Below are 11,940 nucleotides of genomic sequence, written 5' to 3'. Positions count from 1 at the left end.
ACGTTCTTTTGCGTGACTCCAAGCGGTAGGGTAATAGCATGGGTAATAGCATGTAATAGCAATGCAAAGTTCCGTGCACTTGACACCTGGGCAAACCTGCATGAACCAACGCTATGCATGCGAGAACGGAACCGAAAATGAAAGTAGAGCCTCCAAGATTCTTGTAGCCGCTTCTCATCTCTGAGGCCTGTGCGTTTCCCCGGGTCCGCTAGGTGCGCTGTGCACAAAAGTCGGCCGTAGATTGGAGGATTGGTGGCTGAAAAGCAGAGATGTGGCATAAGGTTAGAATTGTAGGAAACCGTAGGTAAAGGTGATGGTGAATCTTAATGAGAATTGCCAACACAGTAAACAAAAAAAATAATAAAAAAAGAAAAGCTGAGCATGGTGGCAATTGCCACCACCCTGTTTCAAAGGGGACGCTCCTATCCATCCATCCAGCCGCTGGGGCCTACGGTAGTGTCCGCTCTTTACTTCTATATTACTCTATGACTATAGTACGGGACCAAACGGGACCAAATACGAAGGCGACCAGATGCTGTCATGGCAAGTAAACTCAGGTCGTTCGCAAATTTGTGCGTCACAAATACGTCTTTTTTGTGTTTATGGTCTGGATGCATGTCAAGCCGCTGCATGTCGTGTTTTGTCTTCGCGCGTGCATGGCGGTTTTACGACTCGATGGCGCTTTTGCCGGTCGGAGCAAAGCCAAAGCTTTGCAAATGTCTAGCCACAGATGCAAATCGTTTTGCCGCTGTCAAAGCTACTCGTGTAACCAGAGTTAAAGCAGTTAACTTTGGTGCAGGTTGGAGTACTTTGCCGTTCGAAGTGAATAATTCATCGTGTGCACCCGCGGGCAAGTAAGCGCAACAAGTGCTAATGCGCTGACTTGCACTGGCTAGCCGCTAAATATTGAGTGGATCTCTGTGTTCTTCTGTGACAGCATTGCTGAAACAGTCTTGAGAGAGCCTTTCGTAGCTGCTTTCAGCTACGAAAGGTGTGTGACTACAGTCGATGTGCCATTTACTTTGTTCCGAGGTTTATGCGGTCCATTCTGCCTTTAATCGCCGAGTGAGCGCAATTCTGCGATTGTCGTGGTGTGTTTGCTTTCTCGAGGACTATTGTAGCTATAAAAGGTATGGTTCATATGCGCCTGGACACCCGAGAAACTGTGACACCGTGCTTAAAGGGCTGCTGTCTATTCTGGGGCCCGATGTAGGTGATGCAGGTGGCGGTACTTGTAGCCTACTGATCGCGCCGACGAGTTGAAAAAAAGAGCATGTCAATATTGATTTTTTTTTGTGGCAAAGAAACCACCGCGCTCTGCTGTTATAGAATCATTCAAGGATTAACATTTAAGCGTTTTAATAGTCTGCACCGAGCAAGGACAAACTCTTGACACTCTTCCATCGCATTATTTATCTTCCCTTTCACATGTCCTCGTGTCATTCATGTTATTATTGTTTTAATGCACATAGTATAACAATGCTGATTGTGGCTTTGGCACATTATTTTCATTTGGGCTGCTTTCTTTTTTCCATCTCACAGGTGTCATAAACCACGTTAAAAAGACAAGGACTGCTAATTGCCAGGAGAATCTTCCAAGGAGAACCGCTGCCAACATCAGGAGACCCATAGGTTGATGCTCGTGTCCTGTAAAACCATGTATCCTTTGATCTGAATGTGTTGACCATAGTCCAACGTATTTGGGGTGAACCCTGAAACTGGAATATATTCCAGTTAGACCAGTTAGAGAGTAATTATTAATATCCACCAGAATGCACCCGTATGGCTGCTTCAGAAAGTTAGATTCAAGCTATTCCATTATTCTGCAAACGCTCTGCCTTACTCGTTCGGGGTGATTGTGCCTTTCTGCAGCTTTCTTTCAGTCATTGTTGCATTGTTTATGCATGTACTTCTTTGTGGCAGCACACTGCTGCTTGCAGCTTTCTGGGGAAAACGTATGTACAGCAGAAATGGCAAAAGCTGCAGTGCTCTGGGCAAGGGCGTCCTCAGAACTTTTTTAGGGGGGGCACACGATGGCTGGGGATGGGGTACGCCGCGAGTTAGCACCAAAAAGACACTATTTGTGGTCTAAACTACCCTCATGAAACGAAAATTGGAAACAGCAAATTAGTGCTAGGCTTGGAGAATATGCATTGGATTTTATTAATGAGCCAAGAATTAATATTAATAATCAAAATGCGAAAAGTTACAATCACCAAAGCGTGCTAATGAAGCTGTGTAGTTGTTTTCTGCAAGTGCATAAGAAATATACGACATTCCAGGAGGGAGGGGCACCAGCCCCCCTTGCCCCCCCCCCCCTTCCTCCAGATGCCCATGGTTCCAGGATATTCAGTGTCCAACACTAAAATGGTAGGGGTTTATCATAGTTTAGCTGACTAGATGTGCAAAACCATGTGTTCATTCTCCATTCGGAGAGGACACTTAGGGAGGGACGGGGGTTTTAAAAATAACTTTTTTTTATTTATGGCTAGAATGTCATGAAAGTTCCCACACAGATGCATTTTTCTCGTCTGATTCCAAATATGTAATCATAATTGAGCTGGCGGTATTAAATCTTTCAAAGTCTAGAATGTAATTAGGTAATTTCTTACACAGCTTTAATGAACTTTCTCATTGCATTTTGTTGCGTTTATTTACATGAATTGATAGCCGGAGAGTTCCCATACGTAGTGACATTCTTCGATTTTCTCTGAAGGCATGTCATCCTGATATACTGTGTCGAGAGTAAAAGGTTGCAGTATTTGACACTGCAACTAGTTAAGCCAATTGCAAATTGCTGTTTATGCGTGGCCTAAACAAAAATGTAATGAGGAAGTTCATTAAAGCTGAATAAGAAATTACCTAATTACGCTCCAGAATTTATGATAACTTTTGACCGAAGATCAGCAGCTCAATTATGGCTACATTTTTGGAATCAGAAGAGAAAAACACATCTGTGTGTAAAATTTCATGAGATTATAGTCATAAAAAAAAGGTGAGTTTTAAGACCCTCGTCCCCCCTTAAGCTCCTCCTCGAAGGGGCACCGCGATGATTTCATCAGTACCAGTTAATATCATTAAATAGATTTACTATGCTTTCCAGAGAATAGAGCAAAAAGAATTATTGAAATCGGAGCACGCAAACGAAAGTTATTCCACTCTGAAAATTCAAAATGAAAGGCTCGGGCGAAAACGCACTTCACTCGCCCATTTCACTCACCCAGTACCGAGATTGGGCGCTACCAATTAGAACCACACCTAGCGCACATGCAGCGGAAGCGTGCATGCAGTTGTTGCTTTGTCGGGGCTGTAGACAGCCGCGCATTTTGACGGCGTCTTCCCCCCGTGTACACGGCGCCATAGTCAGGGCAGGGGTGACAAAGGAAGCTCCCCGAAGTTTATTAGTCTGACTGGAAGGCTGTCGGCAGTAGCCCCCCTCCTCCCCAAACTCGACTCCCGTCTCCTGTCCGGCCTTTCTCTTCACAATTTCGGGCAAGGTGTGTCGACTGGCTTTTTTTTTCGCTGCGGTCTTGGTATGGTCACGGCCAGTCTCGACGCGTGCGCTTTCTGGTTTGAGCCAACGTTTTTTGAACAGCGCTGGCCGCCATGAAGGTTTGAAGCAGAATGGAAAGTGTCGCCCCTCGCTGTATTCTTGTTAGTTTTCGTTCGCTTTCCCTGCTTCTTTCCAGTTTTTGTGGCATCCGAAAAGCTTTCAGTACTCAGAGACAATATTTTGGATCCATTTCACAAGTATACAGGAACAATATGCAAACTGGACGCCCAACCAATGAGAAAGGCAGCGCCCTATCTGGATGTCACCTCATTTCCGCTGCCGCAAATGGCCGCCGCGTTGCGACACCATCGGCTCAAAACAAGCATTTCTAGCGAAGATTAAAAATCAAATATTATGACTTCGGTGATCTCATTGTGCGTTCAAGACTTACCATTTCCCTTACTCTGCATACAAAGAATAAAGACCCCATGCTTTATCTATGTCGCAGGGCACCTTTAAGGGTATGACGCGATAAGTTTACTGGGTTAATGACCATATATATGAAATTGGTCATCGTCTACTTAACGTTCATAGACTGTGGTGAGTTCCAATACTAAAACTAGTGCAGTGGAGCAGCAGTTTAGCAATGCGCCGCTCCACTGGCAGGTGGCTATTTCTGTCACAGCCATCGGTAGGGATTGTGCGACCATGTTGCTCTTCCTGAGCAACCTCTCACAAACAGTCATTAATTTAATTGCCACCTGCCAGGCACCGCGGTGGCTCAGTGGTTATTGCGTTCGCCCGCTGGCCCGAAAGATGCAGGTTCAGTCCCGGCCGTGGCGGTTGAATTTCGATGGAGGTGAAATTCTTGAGGCCCGTGTGTTGTGTGATGTCAGTGCTCGTTAAAGAACCCCAGATGGTTGAAATTTCCGGAGCCCTTCATTACAGCATCCCTCATAGCTTGAGTCACTTTGGTACGTTAAACCCCATAAACCATAACTGCCACCTTCGTGGTGTTCAGTTTACTCACAATCGGGTAGGCAGGTTGTGATGATGCCACAAGGTTACATAAACTATGTGACGCGACACCCTCTTCTGAAGAAGACAAGGTTCTTGCTAGGGGTTGGTACGTATGGAGCGATGGCTTTGCACTGAAGCTGGAGGAGACACTCAAGATCTGCCTAAAGGGTATATGACCTGATAGCAATGATGTGTTAATGCCTATAGATAGGGATGTGGAGATGCTCTGCTTTACATTCATAAACCCCTGGGAGTCCTCATACCTCTGCTAGTGCGATGGTTAAACAATGCGGCACTTCTCTGCGATGGCAGGTGGCGCCACCAGTGGGGCTTGTGCGACCCTGGTTGCTATTCCCAAGGAACTTCTCATGACCAATCATTGATTAAAACTCGCGATCCGGTAGGCAGGTTATGATAGTTTCACAACGTCATGTGACCTAGGTTGCTTCTCTGGGGATTTTTCATGGATTTTTTACTCGCAACCAGTGACGCTGATAACGCTGCTGGCTTTTCTGTGACACAATGCCCTTAATATTGTCGCATTAAAACTGACCTGTATCAGCTGTTGCGTTGTGAACTCTGCAGTTTGCAGTTCTACATTTTCATGCATTCAGGCATGCAAGACATGCATATTTCATGGTTTAAGATGGAATGGTGTTGGAATTTATTTTTCGTTACTTGTTTGCAATATTTATGTGAATATGTGTATGTGTGTTCTTTGCTAGTTTAAAATGGTTTTGAGCAACATGAGTTACTTGAATCAGTATGCTATTCTTTAGGGGTAGTAGTAGTAGTAGAAGACCTTTATTTGGCCAAAATTTACAGGCCGAGCATGTCGACCGCCTGGGCGACCAGAAGTCGCTGTTCTTCCTCCCCTTCAGCGCCAAGCCAGTCGAGCCACGTGGTGATGGATAAAGAAGGTGGGGGGTAGGAACCCGACTGCTAAGCAGCCGGGCAATAGAAGAGGCAGTGGGCAAGGTCCGCATAGATACAGGGAGGGGCAGTTGGGACAGGAAGGGTCTGATCGATAGCGATAGAGAAAGAGGCGAGATGGGGTGATGACTGCATTCATTTGAACGTGCCGAAGAAGGCGAGCCTCCGGCACTGTGAGTGATCGATGAGGGGTTAAGGCGTTTGTCGTGTTCAGATTTATAGGCTAAAAAATATGGTGCAAGAATACACAGAACTAAAAATAAATACAAATCATGAATTAACCCGTGCTTAGATGGAGTGTATACGCGGTCAACGGGTCAAAGGACTGAAATGAAACCAAGCAGTACTCAACTTTGGGGGATTCCCCTAAATATTTGACGAACCCTCCAAGAAACCTGTTTTCCTTCTTTCTCAGTGTTATAAATGGAATGTGAATGCAAGCGTTTCCTTCTTTATGGATCGAGAACACTTAAAATAATTTGTGTGCGCACGTCTGCACGTTCGGTGTCTTCGTCTTGGCAAGGAATGACGTTCAGTATTTGGAAACAGTGAATGACCAAATGGCCACGTGTCGATAGTTGCAAGAAACAAGTGTGTTCGCATAGCCTCCTTATGCAGATGTGCAATACGAGAGGTTGAGACATCTTAACAGTAGTGAGGATGATGCTGCTGATGGCACAGTTGTGCTTGGGCCGGAGAACGGAGAGGTTCTTGTAGAAGAGGTCTGCTGAAGAAGCAGGATTGTAGAGTGGGCAAGTTCATCATCATCATCAGCCTGACCACACATACTGCGGGGCAAAGGCTTCTCCCATGTCTCTCCAATTAACCCTGTCCTTTGCCAGTTACAGCCACCGTATCCCCACAAACTTCTTAATTTCATCTTCGCACCTAACTTTCTGCCGCCCCCTTCTATGGTTGCCTTCGCTTAGGATCCACTCCGTTACGCTTAAGGACCAGAGGTTATCTTGCCTTCACATTACATGCCCTGTCACGTGGTTGCAAACTTTAGTTGCTTTTAATTCTCTTCCGCTGAAACGATTCTGGCAGAGCTCAATACCATGAGCGTTTGGAAAATTGTTTTCCCTGAGTTTAGCAGCAATTATAGTACAGAGAATTCGACTTTGCTTTAAGGTGAAACGAGTATTGGTTGTAGCTGCCACATACAGTTTTTGGTAATATTCGTGTACTAAATTTTGCGCATCACTTCACGAAAGCAAACACCACGACAATCAAAGAATCATTTTGCGATTATAAAAGCTGAATATACGGACGGCATAAACCTCAGAACAAAATAAATGGCACATCCAATACCTGTAGTCCGCTAGAGCTGCAAGCAGTTACGGAAAGCCCACTCACGACTGTGTTAGCTAGAGTCAGTGAAGAACAGAAATCGAGATCCACTCGGTTTTATCAGGTTGGCTGGCTCAAATGGAAATTACCTCAAACCTGCATGAAAGTTAACTGCTTAACTGCATGATTACCTGGATACACATCCTCGACCGCGGAAAAATGATTGGCATCTGTGGCTAGACATTTACGGAGCTTTGCTCCAATTGGTGAAAGCACGAACGGGTCAAACCTGCCAAGCAAAGGCAAAGCACGATTTCATTATGACACATTGCTGCAGCTTGTCATGCACACATTGAGTCGCATGAAGCCAGACCTGCAGCATAAACACAAAACAGGACGGATCTGTAGAGTACAAATTTGCAAAGACCTTAGTTTGCTTGCCACATGGCAGCACCGCATGATCACACGTACTCCTAGAGCATGCACTCTATGTTGTTGCCATTTTTAATGCTCACAGCCATGAAGGAAGAACAAAAGCTCAGCTGCCATTGCAAAGCCAAATTGTGAAAACTATTGAGGAGGGAAATAGTTGCCATAATGATTCAAGATAATATCTTCATATTTCTGTAAACTACATGACATCGCAGCTCGATTCGGACATGTATTCATGACTCGGGTACGAAAAATTTGTGGGGAAGCTGATTTTTTAAAATAAATTATAAACATTACAAACACTGTATGTGGCTGGACACATACAGTGTTTGCACAAACGCTCATGATATCAAGCTCTGATTTGGTTTGGTTTATGGGGTTTAACGTCCCAATGCGACTAAGGCTATGAGAGACGCCGTAGTGGAGGGCTCCGGAAATTTCGACCACCTGGGGTTCTTTAACGTGCACTGACATCGCACAGTACACGGGCCTCTAGAATTTCTCCTCCAAAGAAATTCATCGAAATCAAGCTCTGCCGGATCCGTTTCATCGTAAGAGAAGGGTAAAAAAAACTTACAACAATGTGACAGCGGCATGGGGTCGATCACGAGGAACTAAAAACTCCACGGCCTGATCCGTATACGAAAAGCAATTTGACGCCTTTCCTGGTGTCACTCCTTTGCCCTTCGCGCACACGCACTGAGAGATGAATGCAGCCATTCACCGCGTTGATATTTCCTTTTCTCGTGTTTCGCATATTTCGCCCGTGAATCTGCAATCCGGCTGACAGTTTCCAATTTACTGGTTGGGTCACATCTAAAGCACTGTTGGATCATGCATTACATAAGATGGGCAATAAATTACAGACGGTTTACATGTTCAGTGACCGCCGCAGTGGCTTAGTGGATATGGTGCTTGGCTGCTGACCCGAAAGACGCGGGTTCAAGCCCGGCCGCAGCGGTCGAATTTCGATGGAAGCAAAATTCTAGAGGCCCGAGTTCTATGCCATGTCAGGGCACTTTAAAGAACCCCAGGTGGTTGAAATTTCCGGAACCCTTCACTACTACGTCTCTTATAGCCTGAGTTGCTTTGGGACATTAAACACCACAAGCCAAGCCAAGCCGCATTGGCAAAATGCTGTCAAGGTTGACGTAGGAAAGAAAGATGCATCGCTATGAGCATCAGTAATGGAAAGGTGCAGGCTGAGGGCATTCCGGGTGGATGTTTTAGACAGGTGGCAGAACGGGCTAAGGCTAAGCTTTGGAAAAACATGGGTCAACGATGTGTTGCAGGAAAGAGGGAAGCACTTGGGAAAACAAACACACAATGGCCTTAAGCTATTTTTGGATGACTTTCTCATAAAGTCTGACCAAAGGTCTGTTAATGAAAATTGGTGCTTATTTAAGAACAAACTACATGAGCTAACTGAATTGCATGTTCCTCGAAGAACTATTCCTCGAAGCTATTTTTGGATGACTTTCTCATAAAGTCTGACCAAAGGTCTGTTAATGAAAATTGGTGCTTATTTAAGAACAAACTACATGAGCTAACTGAATTGCATGTTCCTCGAAGAATCATCACTACTAATGGCAGGTCACCATGGTTCACCCGGTCATAAAAACGCCTTGGTAACAAAAAAAGACGGTTATATTCCAAGGCAAAGTCATTGGGAAAACCTCAACGTTGGACAGCACTCAGAGGTGTGGTTGAAGAGTACAAAAATGCGTTAAAAATAGCCAAGGAGCGATATTTTAACGTTACTCTGCCATCACTTTTACTAACTGATCCAAAAAAGTTCTGGAACGTTGTCAACGGTTCAGACCAGCCATCTGTATCTCTTCTCGATTCACAATCAAATCCCATCCCTATTAGCGACAGTGCTAAGGTACTTAATGAAACTTTTGCTAGGGCATTTTATCTCTCCTCTACCACATCACTACCGGATTATGATGGTCACATCACATTCCCAATGGATCCCATTGATTTTGACTTTGAAGGCATCATAAGTATCATAGATCACATGAAACTATCCTCTTCTTGCGGTCCAGATAATATCAGCAGTAAAATTCTTAAAAACACTAAAGTATATTCTGCCGTAATGCTGTCAAAATTATTTCAGCAATCCCTACAAGACGGTGAACTCCCAGATGACTGGAAATTGGGTAAGGTGGTTCCACTCCACAAGTCAGGCGACAAACACCTTTCACTCAGCTATCGACCAATATCATTAACCAGCATTCCTTGCAAGATAATGGAGCACGTCATCCTGTCTCACGTAGCTAACTTTCTTGAGTCATCTTTGTTCTTCAACTGTGCGCAACATGGTTTTAGAAAATACTTCTCTTGCGAAACAATTAATAAGTCTTACGAGCAATATTAACTTTATACTTGATCATGGCAATGAGGCTGACTGTATATACTTAGACTCGCAAAGCATTTGACAGTGTCACTAACACACTTATCGACGGCCTAGAAGCTGTGCAGAATAGAGCAGCGCGTTTTATTGTGCACAACTATGATCGTGCTTCCAGTGTCATAGAAATAAAAAATAGTTTATCATTAATCCCTCTTGCTATGCACAGAAAAGTGTCCCGTCTGTGTCTGTTTTTCAAAATTTACAGCATGAACTCTACTCTGAAAGATGCATTGATCACAACACCAACATATGTTTCATCCCACATCGATCACTCACGGAAAGTTGGCGTTCCTCGTTGCCGGACAACATGCTGCATAAATTCCTTTATTCCAAAAACATCGTCGGAGTGGAACCACCTACCACCACATATTGTAGCTGCAAAGGACGTTGATGAGTTTAGGACACTGTTGTCATTACAATATGGTTTACCATAGCCTCAGTTGGTTCACTTCATTTTGAATATTGTGTATTTAGCTCTGTTTATTTTTTTTTCGCATGCACTTTGTTTTATTAATAGCCTTCTGCCATCGTACGTTTCTACGAACGGTCATGTTGTAGTTCATATCTTTGTGTTTACTTGCAAAGTTTTTCGACTGTTTTTGTGAATTTATTCGTTTTGGTGTTGGTATTCCTAATCATTGTATTGTTTCACTTTTTTGAATCATGTATTTTCTTGCAGCTAGTTTTCTTTTTGCGATCATGCGTATCATTTTTTGTAGGCATGTCTATGTATGCGTTACCCCCCTTTTTGTAACAGTTTCGTTTTATATCTATGTACCACTCCCCTCAATAATGCCCTGTGGGCCATGAGGGTATCAGAAATAAATAAATATACAGGGGTAAAAAACTCAGGGCGACCTCCGAGGCAGTGCACATTGTTCTGTGCACAGTCCTGGAGATCAGGGGACAAGCCCCATACATTGTGGACCAGGCCATGAAGGCCAACTCAGTAATCAGAGAGATGAGAAAGTCCCTCAGGTACAATGTGATGGATGTCAACCGGATAATTTACGGAGACAGGAACTCCCACCCATTCTGCCCTGACGGCATCCATTACGTCGAGCCAGCGTGATGGCAGGTTGGGAAGAGGATGGGTCGTAGGGCTTTTTTACAGGCATGCAGGATACCTTGCAGGCCAAGGAGTAGACAACAAATGTGAAAGAAGGGGGGGGGGGGGGGGGCAGGAAAAGAGCATGGCGAATGAAAAAAAAGCAACCTCTCAGTGTTGGGTTCATTAACATACAAGGGGGAAGAAGTTGAATTAAATGGGATGAAGTCAAAGAACAACTAAAATCTGAAAACTTTGGGTATATGGGGTTGCGGAAACTCACCTGAGAGACATGGAAGAACCGCCACACATTGCAGGTTACACCTGGATAGGGTGTAACAGAAAAGAGAAAGACCGTAAAGGTGGGGGCCTACGGGCATTAGTAAAGGGAGTGAAGAGAATAAAGGGCATTTCGAAGGTATGTCTAAAGACATCAGGGAGTTAGGCTCGCATCGGCAAATAATCATCTTGGGAGATATGAATGGTAACTTGGAATACTTTGACAGACCTGGAGATGCAACGGGGAAGATGTTAGGAGAATTCTTCGATGCCCATGATCTAGTAAAGGTTAATACGGAAATAAAATGCGAAGGGAAAGTAACATGGGTAAGAAATAACTCGCACTGAACTATTGACTAGTATTGCCTAATGTCACACAAACTGTATAACAGGTTAGAGGACATGAAGATTGACGAAGAAGGTATGAAAAGCCTGGGAAGCGACCACACAAGAATCAAAATTACATTTGGTAGCGCAATACCAGCAGTAGGAACTCAAGGGAGAGAAAGCAAACATAACCTCACTGATGCACAACTGCAAGAAGCGTCTGGACACATTGAAGATATATATCCAAGCAGCTGGAGAGGGAGTGGACATATGATGCCCTAGTGGGGGTTTTTGAAGGGGAGTTAGAGAAGGCCCAAAGAAAAAAGGGAAGAAGAAAGGAAAGACACACACCAAAAAGCTGGTGGGACAGGGAAGTGAAGGCAGCCATAGTGCGACGACAAGAGGCATCTAGGGAACACAGATTTGCAAAGAAAATGGGGGCCGCACCAGATGAAGTGGATGCAAAATGGAATGAATACCTTGAGAGTATAAGGGAGGCAGCGGCATTAGTCCAAGCCAAAATAGGAAAGGCGGGAGTCCAGTGGATGATGGAGGTAAATAAGAAAGATAGGAATGCTGCAGAGAGGTTTTGGGAGCACATAAGGCTACAAGGGAAGAGGACAGAGGGCATCCAACACATTCTGACCACACAGGATGGAAAAAGAGTAGAGGGAGAGGAAGCACAAGAATTTATCAGACAAA

Source organism: Amblyomma mixtum, chromosome 1 (assembly GCF_055824585.1).
Source record: "Amblyomma mixtum isolate Tamu chromosome 1, ASM5582458v1, whole genome shotgun sequence".
NCBI lineage: Eukaryota > Metazoa > Arthropoda > Arachnida > Ixodida > Ixodidae > Amblyomma > Amblyomma mixtum.
This window is presented reverse-complemented; position numbering follows the sequence as displayed.